The sequence below is a fragment of the Tenrec ecaudatus genome, chromosome 10 (genome assembly GCF_050624435.1).
Source record: "Tenrec ecaudatus isolate mTenEca1 chromosome 10, mTenEca1.hap1, whole genome shotgun sequence".
Lineage (NCBI taxonomy): Eukaryota > Metazoa > Chordata > Mammalia > Afrosoricida > Tenrecidae > Tenrec > Tenrec ecaudatus.
Window position 1 is genome coordinate 143487101 of NC_134539.1, and position 16911 is coordinate 143504011.

The 16911-nt window shown below is 46.6% G+C and overlaps 1 protein-coding gene across 1 annotated transcript in view; it reads right to left on the reverse strand.

The window, feature by feature from the left end:
* Window positions 1-16911, reverse strand: part of TEX2 (testis expressed 2) — a 110731-nt gene that overhangs the window by 66781 nt on the left and 27039 nt on the right. The gene's annotated exons all lie outside the window — the stretch shown is intronic.

Sequence of the window (16911 nt, forward strand, 5' to 3'; positions counted from 1 at the left end):
TCTTTCTCCTGAGGAGGTGGTTTTGAACTGCTGACCATGAGGATCACAACCCAACGTATAATCACTATACCACCAATACACCTCTAATGGACTGTTAGGAAATATAAATAAAACAATCAATGCAAAGCATTGAGTATGATCCTTGGTAGTAAGCAAAACTCACTGCCATTGAGTTGATTCTGAATTAAAGCAACCCTACCTACAGAGGGTTTCCAACACTAAATCTTTATGGAAGGAGTCTCGTTTTTCTCCTGTGGAGAAGTTGGTGGATTTGAACCACCCACCCTGTGGTTAGCAGCCCAATGGCCACCCTCACAGTGCCACTAGGGTTGCTATTGTAAGCTTTTCCTCAAGTCAATAAAGATTCTTTTACATGTGATTGTTATTGACTATATAAGATGGTAATGTCACCATTTCAACATGGGATAATGCTTTTTTTTTATCCTAACAAACAATGCTGCACATACTATTATATGTAAACTTTTCACAGACGATTATTTCACTAGAAAATATCTATAGGAAAAAAAAGAAAATATCTATAAAGTGAAATTACAGGGTCAAGGAAGCATGTATAAAGTTTTCCTTCATTTAAAAAAAATCCTATAATTTCAAGCTCATTGTAAGAAACTTCAAAATCATACGTGTGCAGAGGAAAAGGGAAAATTTCTCCTTCTGTCTGCACAGTAGCCATTTAGAATATGTCCATCTTCCAGATCTCCCGGTGCATGCATTTGAAAATACACACAAGCATGCATCGACAGTCGGCTTTGTTTTTAGTCTTAACTGAGGTCACACTATGCGTCCCACTTGGCAGTTTGTTTCTAACTTAGCATTTCTTGGCCATCTTTCTGTGCCTACACATACAGCTTGACAGGTAGGCACACACACACCCCACCCTTTTCCTATAGAGTACGGATGTTCCATCTACGTAATCCTCTCTTTGTTGACAGACATCTGGAGTGTCTGCAGGTTTTGCTATGAGCAGTGGCACTGCCTTGCAGAGTCTTCTATACAATCTGTGCCCGGGGCACAGGATGTGCACAGGATGCAGTCATAAAAGTGGAGCTGCTGAGCCAAAAGCAGTAGGTAGCTAAAATGTTGATAAGTGTAACTAAAATGTTGATATTGTACTGCCAGTTTGTCCAACTACTCTCCTACTAGCAGTAGACAGTGTCTAAATGAAACTGCAGGACCACAAGAAGAAAACCAACAGTCAGAACCTCCTGGGGATGCTGAGGAGCGGTCCCACAGCAAGGCACTGGGGCCTGTTCTATGTCAGGCCACCCCTGCACCTACTCCAGGAACACAGGGTGGGTGGCTGTTCCTTAGAGTATAGCCAAGAGGTCACCCATACCAAGGCATCCCACACCAAGAAGCTCAAGATCTCATCTCAAATGTGGCTCTGAACTTTAAAAAACAACTCAGAACTCATCTCAGTTAATCACAATGCACATTTTTTAAAATAAAAAATTATCTAAACATTTAACAACCACTTGATGAAGAGAAAAAATACAAACCTTGATTAAAGTTCTCTATTTTAAAGGTCTCTGCCTTAGAGGAGTCATGGTGGGGTAGTGGTAACATGTTGAGCTGCTTAACTGCAAGGTTGGCAGTTTGAAACCACCAGTGACTACAAGGGAGAGATGAGGCTTTCTACACCTGTAAGATTTCACCTTGGTAACCCATCAGGGCAGTTCTAGTGTGTCCTACAGAGCTGCTACTAGTCGGGGTCAACTTGATGACAGTGAGGCTGGGTTGGCCTTAGAGGACACCAAATACTCCTCTCTCAACCTTCCTGGCCGTCTAATTATGCCAGTCATTTTGCGGTATACTGTTTTGCATAAAATTTGTTTTATATTGTAGACTTGTAATTCTTAAGAAATTACTCATTTTAATCTCTCTAGTAGACATTCCAGGTATGATAAACTGTAATATACAAAATCATAAGTTATAATAAATATAAAAATAACAATTGTTTCAATCATGTAACCAATGTACTGCTCAATTCTGCAAGTAATTCTAAGTCACTGTCGCTTTCATTTAAAACTCCTTTTGTGCTAAAGTGACACTTTTTTGATGCCATGGACAAAAAATTTTCAGGCAAAAAATTTTCCAAATGGCAGGAAAAGGGCAGGCAGTGCACTGGAGACTGATCTAGGGACAAATCTGAGGTGATTTGCTTTGATATAATGTAATCTTTTAGACTTGCAGTTTTGAATTTCCCACCCAGTTCCACCCACATGCGGCGATACAAATGGAACGAGGAAGTCAGATGCTCTGCGATCACAGCGGAGGACACCGCTGGACCGGGGAGCAGTTAGGGGACTTCTCCGCAGTGTAATCCCGAGTGTGGCTCGGGGCTACCGCTTCTGACAGTTAACATTTACCCGGAGCCACACTTGAGATTACCTACAAGCAGGTTAAAGGAAAACAAAACAAAAAGAAAATGTAGAGAAAAGGTCATGGTGTTTGGGGTAAAGAAACCAGGCTCCAGGCCTAGCCAGGCAGGTTAGTCAGAGGGACCGACCCTCAGTGTAGTTCCTTCTGAGGAGGGCCACTAACCTCCACGGCCCTCCTCAGAGGGACCCTCCCATCCCAGACCCCCACACAAATGTGGCCTGTGCGGGGGAAGCACCTGAGGGATGTGCAGCCACTAAGGAGGAAGTCATACCCAAGAGCTCCCGCCAAGCGTGAGATTCTGACAGCTGGTAGTAGCTGGTTCCGGCGCTACTAGCATCAGTCACCGAAAATGCACACCGGGCAAGGGGCACACGCTCCTCAAGGACAAGGACACTCAAATGGCAGAGATGGCGCTCACCCTTCACCTCTTCTGTTGGAAAGTGAGGGGCCCCTCCTCCATTGTCTCCAAAGAACTTTCTAGAAAGCTCTACATTCTATAAGTCTATGATTCAACTCCCAAGGGCCAAGACACACTGAAGAGTTTGACTTTCCCTATTTCTCCACAGAGAACTTCCTGGCAGCTTTGAGAGTGACGCACAAGAAGCCACAGTACACTCAAATGGGCTTAAGTGCCTACCACAATTAAGTCTAAATATTTTTCATGTAATATCGAAATACTGCCTCCTATTAACAGACACTTCTTACACTTTCCTTGGGTTGCTTAGCCCAGCTGTAGACAACATTCCTCAATTCTGCTCACAGATGGCAGTCTGCACAAGACAGCTAGGAACCAGATGCAGCTACTTAAATGACCTGGGCGTGCAGTGGCATCCTCAAGCACTGCTCACCCTTCCCCCACCCACCCACCTACTGCCAAACTGTATAGAAAGGCAACTCCTGCCCAGGCAGCCCCACTCTGGCCAGCGGAAGGGCAAGCTCACATTGGGTTCTCCAGTCAAGGCTTCGTTCATTCTGACTGCGCAAATAGCACTCCAACTACATCCTTGGGGCCTCAGGAACATTTCCACCACCTGCATTCTTCCTACAGTCAGACAACTCGGTGCCCGCTCCTGAGAATGTACTTCCTCTAGCCTGCCTGGCTTTTTGAAAAATGGGGAGGAGAGCAGGGGAAGAGGAGAGCGGTCTAAGCTACTTAGTGCTGCTCTACCAGAAATACCACAAATGGAAGCTCACTTTCTCGCAGAGGAGGCGGCGAGAAGCCTGAGTTTAAGACGGCACTTGCTATTCACTGTCTTTGTGAACTATGTCATGCCAAGTGACCTTGGTGTCTCAGAGGGGAAATCTTGATAGTTTTTTTCCCCCAAGGACACAGGATGATCATGGGAGCTTAGTAAGAACAAATTTTAGGGAAAAGCCTAGGAAAGTTGCTCTGCGGGGTTCGGGTTCCCCGCCCCCACCCCCCATTATGACAATGTGCCTTTTCACTCTTCAAGGGTAGCAACAAAGGCAGCAAACTCTGTCTTCAAAGCGTTTCACTGGGACACCTTATCCTGTCCACCCTTTAGCTCCGACTTTGCCCCTTCACACTATTTTGGTCCTAAAACTCAAAAAACATTTAGAAGGAACACAATCGGAGTCCTTCCCGAATGCCCAAACTGCCATTTGATGTGGCATAAATGAGAGTGCAGCACTTGGGTGGGACGGGTGAGAACGATGAAAACACTCGCCTTCAGAAGTGGACAGACCTAGGCGGAGGATCTGTCAAGAAACAATCGCTTCACCGTTTAATAAAGAGCTCAATGGGGGTTATGGAGACACTTTTTGACTTACTAACCTCAAAATACACCTATCATTAATTCCTGTCCCTCTAACATCAAAGATTGAATCTATTCCCCAACCACATATAGACTCTACCCAAGCCACCCCCCCAACAGGCTAGTTCTGTATCTAATGAACTTAACTGTCCCCATGTTCCAGATCCCACGCTCATCTGCCAGTGGAACTGGCTGTTCTTCTAACTGCCAAGGCCCCAAATCTGGATGTCATCTCTTCTTTATCCTCCAAACCTGCTATCAGCCCCCCGAATCCGGTGCACTGTGTTCTTCCATCAGCAGTTCTGGGTTTACCCCTGGCCTGCCCACTCAGCAACCTTCTAATACTGTTCTCCTCGGTTGCTCTTTTGCTCAGAAAGCTTTCGTGTTCAGCATCTCATCTAAATCTCCTTGGCTTCCAGGGCCCAACAAGTTTCAGATCCCAGTCCACCACTTACCAACTCCAGACAAATTACTTCAAAGGGTCTCTTTTTCCTCACAGATAAAATGGAGCTGGCAGCAAGGACCTCACAAGGGCTTCTCAAAGAATCAAGTGCCAATTAACCACAGGTGGCCCAGTTGATAAGCATTGGACTGCTAACCACAGTCTACAGGCCACTCTGAGCGGGTGGGGAGGGAATGAGGCTGGCTTCTCCCTTAAAGACTGAGTCTTGGAAACTCTATGTCAGTGGTTCTCAACCGTCCTAATGCCGCGACCCTTTAATACAGTTCCTCATGTTGTGGTGATTCCCCCAACCATAAACTTTTCATTGCTACTTGATCGCTGTCATTTTGCTACTGTGATGAATCATGCAACCCCTGTGAAAGGATTGTTCGACCCCCAAAGGGGTCTCGACCCACAGATTGAGAACCACTGCTCTATGTGGACAGGGAGTCGGACCAACCTTGATGTGGTGACTTGACTTTTCTTTGGCTAGCCTGTGCAAGTGATTATCAACACATCTAGACCTGGGGGACTCCCTGGCCATGTTATCCAGGATCAAACAAACAGCCTGTCTCTAATCATCAAAATAAGATTATCTTGGACTCTCTGACTTCAACCTAGCCAGTCTCGGGTTTATCTCAGGCAGCCCTGGGGACAATGCTGAAAAACTGAAAGGTCTGTACTTTGGAAAAAGGAGCCCTGATGATAAGGTGGATTACAGATTGTCTGCTAACCACAAGGTCACAAGTGCGAACTCTCCAGGGGAGAAAGACAGGGTGAACTACTCAAGTGAAGGTTCACAGCCTTGCCAACCTTGGGGAGCATTTCTACTCTCTCCTACAGGGTCTCTCTGAATCAGAATCAACTTGGTGGCAGTGAGTAATTTGTTTCATGCACTGTAAAAGGAGCCCTGCTTAACGATTAGGTGATCAGCTAGCCAAAAGCTTGGCAGTTTGAACCTAAGAATCAAGAGAGAAAGATGAGGCCATTTGCTTCTGTAAAGATTTAAAACTCAAAAACCAAACTCACAGCCATCAAGTCGATTCCAACTCATAGTGGCTCTAGAGGACAGAACGGAACTGACCTTTTTGGTTTCCACGGCTGTAAATCTTTATGGAAGCAGACAGCCTCATCTTTCTCCCTCAAAGTGGCTGATGGGTTTGACCATCTGACCTTGTGGTTAGCAGCCTAGTGCTTAACCTACTACACCACTAGGGCTCCATTAGGGGCCTATCGGATCTGAATAGTAATAGTTGGTGTTTCTCAGTTTGCTTTTGCTGCCAAACCCCAACCAATCCCACTGCTTTCAAAGTGGATTCCCCACAGGGTTTCCGAGGCTGTAAGTCTTTACAGAGGCAGACTGCCACCTCATTCTCCCTTGGAGCAGTTTGTGGGTCCCCACTGCTGCACGTTCGGTTAGCAGCCAAGGGCCTGACCCCTGCACCACTAGGTCTCCTGCTTTCAGTGCAAAGCTGGTATAAAGAATGATTTTTAATTGGAAGCATCCCTTTTTTGTCCTGTCCTTTTGTTGGTCACATGTTTTGCTTAAAGAGTCTAACAATTAATTGATGCTCACCAGTAATTGATTAATCCTGTTGACTTTTTCATTTCAACATTGATTCAAGTTTTAACAAACAATCCATATTTATAATAAAGGATTTATATTATGACACAGGTGTGATGAGAAGAAACATCACTAAGTAAGCAAGAAACAACTGTTTAATCACAAGTCAGTGGCACTCACGTTCAAGGTCAATCCCACCAGGCTAAAGATACTGAGGACTTGCAGTTTGGGGCGTGAGACCTGCTACAGGCTCTGGTAACAATGTCTAGAATCAGACCAATCCTGTCTCAGAAATGCCTATTATGTCATCTACAGCCAATGAGAACTTGGAATCACCATGAACCCATACAGAGTTGGTACAATTCCAAACAACAGCAAGGACACTAGGTGGTTTGGGTGCCTTTTGTGTCCTTATCTTTGGTAAACATACGGTTTCTATTAAGCTGTTGAAAACACTGAACATGGCCCCCTGGCTCCTCCATCCTCCGGCTGCAGTTGGGACAACTTGTCAGCTCTAATCACGGGTCTTAAGAGTGCAGCTGCATCTTGGGGTTGTGGAAGGGGAGGTATACCAGAAGGTCTCAGGGAACACTGTCACCACATGATCCATATAACCACCTCTCCCGGTCTCAGGGTTTACCATAATAGGGAAGGGGGCAGGGGGTGGGGTGGGAGCAGGAGTGGATGACACATGACTTGAAAAAATCCTCCAGTAATCACAAGCCGGAGTGTGTACAACGTGCCCTGCCCTCCACCTGATACCTAGCTGGAATTGAGACTCGCTGGTCTATAAACAACTCAGGGTATCAGGGCAGCATCATGTTCATTAGCACACAGCATGCGCCCGGGAAAGAGGCGATGCGTCACAGAAGCTCAGTGGGAGACAGTATGAGCTATTCCTGGGTGCCAACACGTCACTAATCCAGTCTACACTGACATTAGAGGGCACCCCTATAGAGAGAGCGCCCTGGTGCAGAGTGGGTTAAGCACTTGGCTGCCAACTGCAAGATCAGTTGTTTGAATCTACTCGCCCCTCCTCAGGAGAAAGAAGAGGTGTCCGGCAGCCTCAGAAATCCACAGGGGCAGTCCTCCTCTGTCCTATATGGTCCCTATGAACTGGAACTGACTCGAGAGCAGTGGCTTTTTGAGACTGTAGAGGCACCTGCTTTGTAAAAGGCGATTGCTCTGTGACGACATCTCCCCAGCAAATGGTCATTCTCCAGCAAGGTCAATCCATCACCCCCTTCGGCCTATTTGCCGAGGTGGGCAGCTGCATTTGCTGTTTCAGGGCACAGCTGAGACCTGCTCCTGTCTCTACTTCCCGGCACTGTTTATACCTGTGAATTTTGGTTTTATCTCTTGCAGCTGGGGCCTGCTCCTCAACTGCCCCCTTCCCCCCACCCCTCCCCAAGAAGAGCTAACCCCAGGATGGGCCTCTATGATATCTATTCCCAAAGACCCATTCCATTCCATTGCTCTCTCAAAGGTGGGGTGAGACCTACAGAATCTTCAGTGCACGGGGAACTAGAGAAGAGCACACTCTTGGCAGATCGGGGAGGCACCTAGAGCCAGCCTTTCATAACCAGTGATGTGAACCTTTGCCACGAGACCAACCTGTCTCAACTAACTCTGTCAGAGCACCATAAACCTGACGGCCATACTGGGACTCCATCTGAAGTTTCAAAGAACCGCACGCCACACAACTGCAATCTTGATGTGGTTTTTCTGTTCACAGGCCCAATGCTGCCTACCAGCAGTGCCCTGCCCTTTCCAGACAATTTGTGTTGAGTGTGTTTATTGGGGTGCTTTTTCCTTCCAGCTTCTGTGGGTCCTCAGGGAGCACTCTCTGCCAGCGGGAAATGCCAAAACAGGAGAACTGTCTGGCTCTCCGTGTGCCATTAGGATCCCATTAAATACCAGATGACGCCCTCCCTGGTCAGTCAGGGCTGACAGCTGGCACTAACCGGAAAGTGTTAGCCCCGGAAAGCTCAGGAGTTGGGCACCTGGATTCAGGACCCCTGGCCTCTCTGGGTCTGTAAAGTCCTTAGTTGGCCAATGAGGGCCATGATGGTGAACACCCCGTTGGGTGATTGGGAGAGATTAATCATGTGGCAGCGTTTCAGAACCTGCACATTTAGTAGTGACAGCACAGAAATGCCTTTATACTTAACCGGGCTGCTCCATTCCCAGAGGCTCGATGCTCCAAGTGCACTGAAGGAGGCTTACCGCTTGTTCCCACAGGCTCAACCTGCTGGTTATTGTGTTCTTGAGAAAATGCAGAAGCTTCACTTCACACCCCCTTGTACCTTCCCAGAGCATACCAGTGCCTACTGGCCCGGAACTAATGAAACTCAAAACCGAGCACATTGCCATCAAGTCAATTCTGACTCATAGTGACCCCCTGTGAGTTTCTAAGACTGTAACTGTCAATGGGAGTAGAAAGCCCTGTCTTTCTCCCTCAGAGCTATTGGTGGTTTTGAACTGCCTACCGGACCACAGCCCAGCACTTAACCACACCACACCAAGGCTCCATGAGTAGCTAGCTCAGCAGTTCTTAACCTGTGGGTCATCATGACCCTGTTGGGAGTCGAATGACCCTTTCGCAGGGGTTGCCCGATTTATAACAGTAGCAAAATGACAGTTATTAAGTAGCAATGAAAATAATTTCATGGTTGGGGTGGCCACAACTTGATCTATTAAAGGGCCGAGGCATTAGGAAGGTTGAGAACCACTGAGCTAGCAGGTGGTTTCAAATTACTGACCTTGTGGTTTGCACCCCAATGAATAACCCACTACTCCACCCAGGATACCTCCCAAACTCCAAGCCAAACTCACTGCCATCAAGTCCAGTCCCACTCACTGCGACCCTACAGGACAGACAAGAACCACCCCTGGGAGTCCTGATGCTGTAAATCTGTACAGGAGCAGAAAGCCTGACCGTTCTCCCACAGAGTGGCTGGTGGTTCTGAACTGCTGACCTTGAGTTTCTACGTGTAATCAACTATGTCCCATCACTCACTCACTGCCACCGAGTCCATGCTGACTCATTGTGACGCTGGAGGGCAGGGCAGTTTCTGAGACGAAGTCTTCATAGAAGTACTAGCACCTACTAAAGCAGCAGGAACGCTTCCTTGGAGGGGGGAGTGCTGAGACACTCAAAGGCCCACACCAGACGGACCCCCTTCTAATGTCTGAAGGTGGATCAAAAGGATTCTGAGCGAATTAACCACAACAATTAGATTACTCTGGGGTCCAGCTTCTATGTGCTTTACCAACACCATCCCTAACATTATGTGAGGCAGGTCCTAGGAGTCTACTTTACAGAGGAGAAAGAACTTAGAGGGCTTGGGACAACAGGCCAAGGTAGGGTTTCCAACTGGTTCACTTGCTTGAATCTGCCTTCCCTTCCAGGTAAGATGTAGAATCTGCAATTCTGATTCTCTCTGCCATTGAGTCAATTCTGACTCACAGTGACCCTACAGGGCAGAGCAGAACTGCCCCTGTGGGCTTCCCAGACTGTCACTTTAGAAAGCCTTGTCTTTTCCCCAAGGAGTGGTAAGTGGTTTTGAACTGCTGACCAGTTAGCAGCCCAAAGTGTAACCACTGTGCCACCCACCAGGGCGCCTCCATTCTGATTGCCAGGTGAGGCTTGTACACACATCATTTTTTTTAAACTTTTATTGTGATTTGGATGAAAGTTTATTTCTGTTCTGCCCAGATGATTCTTCTGTATACATCGCTAAACGGGGATCTTGTTAAAAAGGTAGATTCTGATTCCCTATCTCTGAAGCAGAACTGTAAATTCTCAGCAATGTCAAGCAGAAAAGAATGAGTTTGGAACCCTGGAGCTAGGTGGCAAAGCTGGGCAACACTGTTCTCCGTTGCCCCACTCAGATCTTTCCACTGGCAGATCCATCTGGAGTTAGCCAGGTTTTCCACAGGTGCTCCGAGCTCCAGCAGAGAGGGCTAGCCTGGCTGCATAAACACTGTAAGACCTTGGCCCTATCTGCCCAGGGGGAGCACTAATCCTTGGGGGGACCCCAAGCCTGCAGACAACTCAGGGTGCACTGAAAGATGCCAGTGAGAGTCACAGTGATTCACAGAACAGACTGTCCAGACACTTCAGACTCATCATCTCAGGGTAGCTCCTCAAAGGCTGCTCAAAGTCACCTACCACCTGCTGGGGAAATGTCCTCCCTTGGGAAGGCTTTCTTGTAGTGCAATAAACCAGTTAACAGCAAAAAGAAACCCAGTCACCCTCCACCTCCCTCAGCACAACCTATCCGACCCCACTCTTCTAATCCAATGTTACATGTCTGTCCTATTTCACATGGGGGAAAAATTCATAAAAATCCCCCAATAGTACACGCATCTCATTGTGTGTGCTCTGGGAATGTATTTCCCTCTGTAAGGATGCCGTTGACTATTAAGCCTGGGCTTTCCTGAAACACTGGGAAAAGCTAATCAGCTGAGGCTCCCTCTAGGGCTCCATCTGCAGCAAACGTCTAGTCCATAGTATCGATTACCTGGCGACTTTGTGGATAATGGTCATTACTGGTCATTGCTACTGCAAGTTTTCCCCTATGTAAATGCGCCTATGAGATGTTGATCTCAATAGCTCCAGGCACTACCAGCCAGAAATTAGTAATCTCAAAAATGAGACCCAAGTAAAGACAAACTCTTACTTTCCCTTAATTTATTATGGTTATAAAATAAGCATTTGGAGTCGATTCTAGGTCTCAGGGTCCCTCAATTTCACAATTTACAGTTATGAGGTTGTCTGTGCAAACCTTTTAATGTAATCCAAACCTTTCTCGTTGGGCACATGGGATTTAAGACCTGAGAGCAGAGCTTGGGCGCACTCACCTGTCAGTCTGTCATACTGGGGTGGCTGCATGTTGCTGGGATGCTGGAAACTATACCACTGATATTTTAAATACCAGGCGGGTCACCCATGGTGGGCAGGTTTCAGCAGAGCTTCCAGACTAAGACAGACAAGGAAAAGGGGTCTGGCAACTTACTTCTGGAAAGAAAGAAAAGTATCCGATACAGTGCTAGAAGGTGAGCCCCTCAGGTTGAAGGGCGCCCAGGATACGACTGGGGAAGAGCTGTCTCCTGAAAGCAGTCAACCTTAATGGATGGAGCAAAGCTTTCAGGACCTCCGTTTCCTTACGTGGCACAATGGCTCAGAACGTGAAATGTACAATGTATGAATCCAGGAAAGTTGCAAGTTTTCAAAAACGGGATGAAATTCTTTCGTAGGTATTTGTAAGCTGAAATGTTCTGGTGTTAGCCAATCGGACAATCATATGATCTACTGTCATAAATCTAAAAGGAACAGCATCACATTCACCGTCAAGATATATCCTAAAATACAACGCTGTCAGTAAGAAGATGCCATCAAAACCCTATCAGGAAGACCAGTCAATATGACTACTCTTCAAATCCACACACCAACCTGTAGTGACAAAGATGAAGAAACAGGAATTTTTTTTACTGATTTCTGCAGTCCCAAACATGCACCAAATAAGTACTAGTGATTGGGGGGAAGTAGCTGCCAGAGGCCACAGAAGCCACTCATGTGGCAACAGCAGGTTGGCTCCACTGGGGAACAGGTTGTCCTGTAACCAGGTGGTTCTCCCCAGGTGCCAGGAACAAGAAGCACAGCCACAGACCTTTAGCATCATCTTCCAACAGCTGAGAAAGAAAAGCCCGGATGAGGTCCCCCCTGTTTTTGAGGGAAATGATGCAACTCGTTTAAGGCCAGCTCTGAAGACGAGGATGGGGCACCCGGTACCAGCATTCTCTCTGACCATGGGCACCTTCTGCCTGAGGCAGAGCCGGATGAGTGAGACCCTAGGAGACTGTGGGTGTCATTTGGTCAAGACCAAACCCCATATACCACTGGATGTTGGGAGAAAGGTGGCTGTACTTTGACTGTCCCATCCTTGGGTTCTATTTAAAGAGCTGGATGAGTCGGGGCTGAGGAAGGACAAAGACAAAGTCAGGACCAGGGCTCTGCCCTCCTATGGATGGATACCTTTGAGCACTGCAGAAGAATGGAGCTCAGCTCCTTTCTCTACTTGTTTTTTTTTTTAAGGTCAGATGGTATATATTTCTTGTTTTTTTTTTCATATTTCTTGCTCTACAATCTAATCATGTGTTTCTAATGCTATTAAATGCAGTTTTGCTATAGCCAAAGAAAGTTTTTTTAAAGTATTGGTGTTTAGAATGAGAAAGTTGGGTAAACAGAAGATTCAGTAGCTAGAAAATCCAGACTTGGTGAAAGAAACAACATAGGAGACTGTATAACAGAAATATGCAAGACCAATAACTTGTTAGTTGCAAACACCTTTTTGTGTAACTACTAAACCACCAAGGATCCGTGCAAATACCTTTTTTAACAATACAAAACAGCAACTGTACATGCAGACCTCACCAGATAGAATACACAGGAGTCAAACTACTACATCTGTACAAAGAGGTGATGGAAAAGCTCAACTTAATCCATCAGAACAAGTTCAGGGTCCAACTGTGGAACGGACCATCAATTACTCATCTGTAAGTTCAAGTTGAAAAAAATTAAAACAAGTCCATGAGAGCCAATATATAACCTTGAGTATATCCCACCTGCTTATCTATCTAGATAAGCTAGGCAGAATAAACAATCCAGAGGAGAAAACAACAGGATTGGGTGGGGGGGGGGGGCGTGGAACATGGGAGAGAGGAGGTGGGATAAGGATGTGTGGGTTAACAAACCTAGGGACAAGGGAACAATAAGTGACCTAAAATCAATGGCAAGGAGGGTATAGGATGCCTGGTAGGGCTTGATCAAGGGCAATGTAACTGAGAGGAATTACTGAAACCAAAATGAAGGCCAAACTTGATAGTGGGACAAGAGGAAAGTAAAAGGAAATAGAGGAAAGAACTAGGAGACAAAGGGCATTTATAGAAGTCTAAATACAAACATGTACATCTTTATGTATTAAGGTAGCAGACGGACATTGAGCCTCTCCTCAAGTACTCCCTCAACGCAAGAATACTTTGTTCTAATAACCTGGCATTCTGTGATGCTCACCTTCCTGACAGGATCACTGAAGACAAAATGGGTACATAACAAATGTGAAGAAAGATGCTGGTGCCTGGCAATCAAAAGATATAACTTCTGGGGTATTAAAGATGGCGGGCGGTCATCTAGCTGAAAAGCAACAAAGCCCAGATGGAAGAAGCACACTAGCTGGTGCGATCATAAAGTGTGGATGGGATCAGGTATCAGGCATCAAAGACCCAGAACAAAAATCACATTGATATGAATGAGGGGGAGTGTGGAGCAGAGACCCCCAAATCCCATCTATAGACAACTGGACATCCCCTTACTAAAGGGTCACAAGGAAGAGACATGGTGGTCAGGGTAAAGAATAACACTGAAACATACAACTTTCCTCTAGTTCTTTAATGCTTCTTCCCCCCACTATCATGACCCCAATTCTCTGTACAAATGTGGCTAGACCAGAGCGTGTACACTGGTATAGATAAGAGCTGAAACACAGGTAATCCAGGACAGATAAACCCCTCAGGATCAATAATGAGAGCAGCGATACCAGGAGGAAAAAGGAAGGTTGGCGGGGGGCGGGGGGAATGCATTCACAATGATCTACATATAACCCCCTCCCAGGGGGACAAACAACAGAAATGTGGGTGAAGGGAGACAGCTATCAGTGGTAAAACATGAGAAAAAAGAAATTATCAAGGGTTCATGAAGGAGTGGGGGGGATGAGCTGATACCAAGGGTTCAAGTAGAAAGAAAATGTTTTGAAAATGATGATGGCAACAAATGTACAAATGTGCTTGACACAATGGATGAATGTATGGATTGTGATAGAGAATTGTATGAGCCCCCAATAAAATGATTTTTTTTAAAAGGCACTGTGACCGTGGCTGCAGCGGGGGGCTTATACATAGCAACGACCATAAGGACCAAGCAGTATTTCAATCAGTTATGCAGAATAAATGCGAACCGACCCTGAACAGAAACTTGACATTGGGATCTTGCCTTACAACTCACAGGGCAGTGCAGAACTGGTGCAAACCTCAGGGATCTAAAAGTGGGGGTGGGGGGAGAAACAAGCGAATAACCAACACAAGTGCAAACTGATACAAGCTATAAAAGTAATCAAGGGCCGATGAGCATTGTAGACACAGGAACACCAAGGTCAACTGGTATCACATGTGTCACAAAGATAATGTCCTATGTGCTAGTTGGTGAGTAGCAACTGGGTTCTTCAAAGCTCATGAGCAGCCATTTAAGGTGCAACCATTGGGCCTCTCCCCATCCACAATGGACTGACGCGCCATGCAAACACGTCTCCAAAGCCCTGCGACCAGAAGAACTTGCTGGTATCCAGCTACCACTCAACTGCCCTGACGGTCCTGCAGAGAGTAGGAGAAAAATGGGGACTGAATCGCAAACTCATAAAAGAGACCAGGCTTACTAATTAGAGAGAGATAGGTGGGAGCCCCAAGATTATGGATGGCTCTTAGTCACCCTTCAGGTTTGGAACTAACTTCACTGCTCATTCCTCCCCTGTGTTAGAATAACCAACCATTTAAGATCAAAAGGGCAGCCAAGTTCGGATGGCTAGGAAAGGAGGCGGAATGGAAACAGGAAGCACAGGGAGAAAGTGGAATGAGTGGGACACTGAGAGTATCTCAAAATACATGCACTGAAACAAGGTATAAACCTTCACCTAATTCATTCTACATATGTTAAAATAGAGAGAGAGAGAAAGCCCAGCTAGCAAGGAGACCTGCTCAGAGTGAGCATCAAAGACGGGAACCCTGGTGGGAACTGGATTGAAGGACACATGGAATTTAGCTAAGTGATGGCAAGGTGGGCATTCCAGAAGAGAGAACAGCCTGGGAAGGAGGGAGCAAGAGCGAATGGGAGAATCCAAAGAAGACCAATGTGGTCAAGGGTGGGGCCACAACTGGAGAGGGCCACGAGCTGGGCCCCACAGTGGCTCAGAGGCCATGTTGAGAATTTGATCTTTATCTTCAAAGCGATGAGGAGCAACTTCCGGGTTATCAAATGTGGTCTGGGGGTCCTGTATGAGCCCGAGGCACTGTAGGTGGCAGGCCATGTTAGCCAGCATGCAGGTGGCGGCTGTAAAGACCAAAGAACAAATCTGGCAGAGAGCCAGGAGGTGAGATGCCTGGGACTTCAGGGCTTGGACATGGAGGAGGAGGAATTTTTGCGGGCAAGCCCTCGGCCTTGGGCTTACAGGACGAATGACAGCAGTGGGAGCCTGGTGGGTTCAGTCTGGGACACAGGAGGCTGAGGCACTTGGTGGCCCCACGGCACAATGTCCAACAGGTACCAAAAGTTCTTTGGTTCACAGCTGGTACATGTCACACTTACCTCCCACTCAAGACAAAAGAATTAGTGACTCCTCACAGATAGGCAAATCAAGGCAGAGAGAACTTGCTGAAAAGGAAATATTTTCTTGAAGTCACAAACATCTAACAACACTGTGTAAATAACATATGAGATCACCAAACCATTTCAGAAATGGCTAAGTAAGTTTAAAAAATAAATCAGGTAGAAAGGGAGAACCGATCACAGGGATCTACATATAACCTCCTCTCTGGGGGATGGGCAACAGAAAAGTGGGTGAAGGGAGACGCCTGGCAGTGTAAGATGAGATAAAATAATAATTTATAAATTATTAAGGGTTCATGAGGGAGGGGGAGCGGGGAGGGAGGGGGAAGGAAAATGAGGAGCTGATTCCAGGAAACCAAGCGGAAGGCGAATTTTGAGAATGATGAGGGCAATGAATGTATAAGTGTGCTTTACACAATTGATGCATGTATGGATTGTGATAAGAGTTGTATGAGCCCCAATAAAATGATTTTTAATAAAGAGAAATCAAATTGAGTCTCTTACTCTACACAAAAAGAGTAACATTTTAGATGTCGCGTTCTAAAGTAAACTAGGTAGCAAACAAGAAACGTGAAAACAGGGAGAGAGTAGTAAGTGCTGGTAAACTGAGCGGCCAAGGGTCTTTACAGCGGCCAAACATCTCTAACAACTGTCATGGTGGCTGTCACTGCTGTTGGGTCCATTACAACTGATAGCAACTGCACAGCAGAGTGGAGCTGCCCTAAGGCTGCATTCTTTACGAGCTGAGCATCAGGTCTTTTGTCGCCATCAGCCTTTCAGTTAGCGGCTGAGGGCTTCCCCAGTATACCAATGCTCAGTTATTCCAAGGGCTTAGTTAAGGGTAAGCAAGGGAAAGTGGTAGAGTCCGGTGCGGTGGGGTGGGGGTGGGGGGTTCCTAGCCAAGCATCTCAGGTGCAGCCCCGCCTGTCTGTCAACAATGGATTCTGAGTTGCTGACAGAGTTCAATAGAGCTCCCAGACTAAGGAGGTCAGGAAGAAAGGCGGAACAATCTATGTCTAAACACGGGCTAAGGAAAGCCCTAGGGTCACAGCAGAGCAGAGCACACCAACGGGGACAGGATCAGCTGCGTTTCATCCCTCTGGGCGTGGGGCGCCATGAGCCGGGGCCAGCTCCATGGCAGCAACAAGGGAACTAACTTTCAGGGAAGGTTCATGTCCTAGACACCTCAAGACACTCCTCTCTCTCTTTTCAATCCTTATTCCCTCCTGATGGCGCTAAGAGGCAGGAATTCCACCTCCACTTCTGAAATGAGAAAACCAGAACAGAGAAG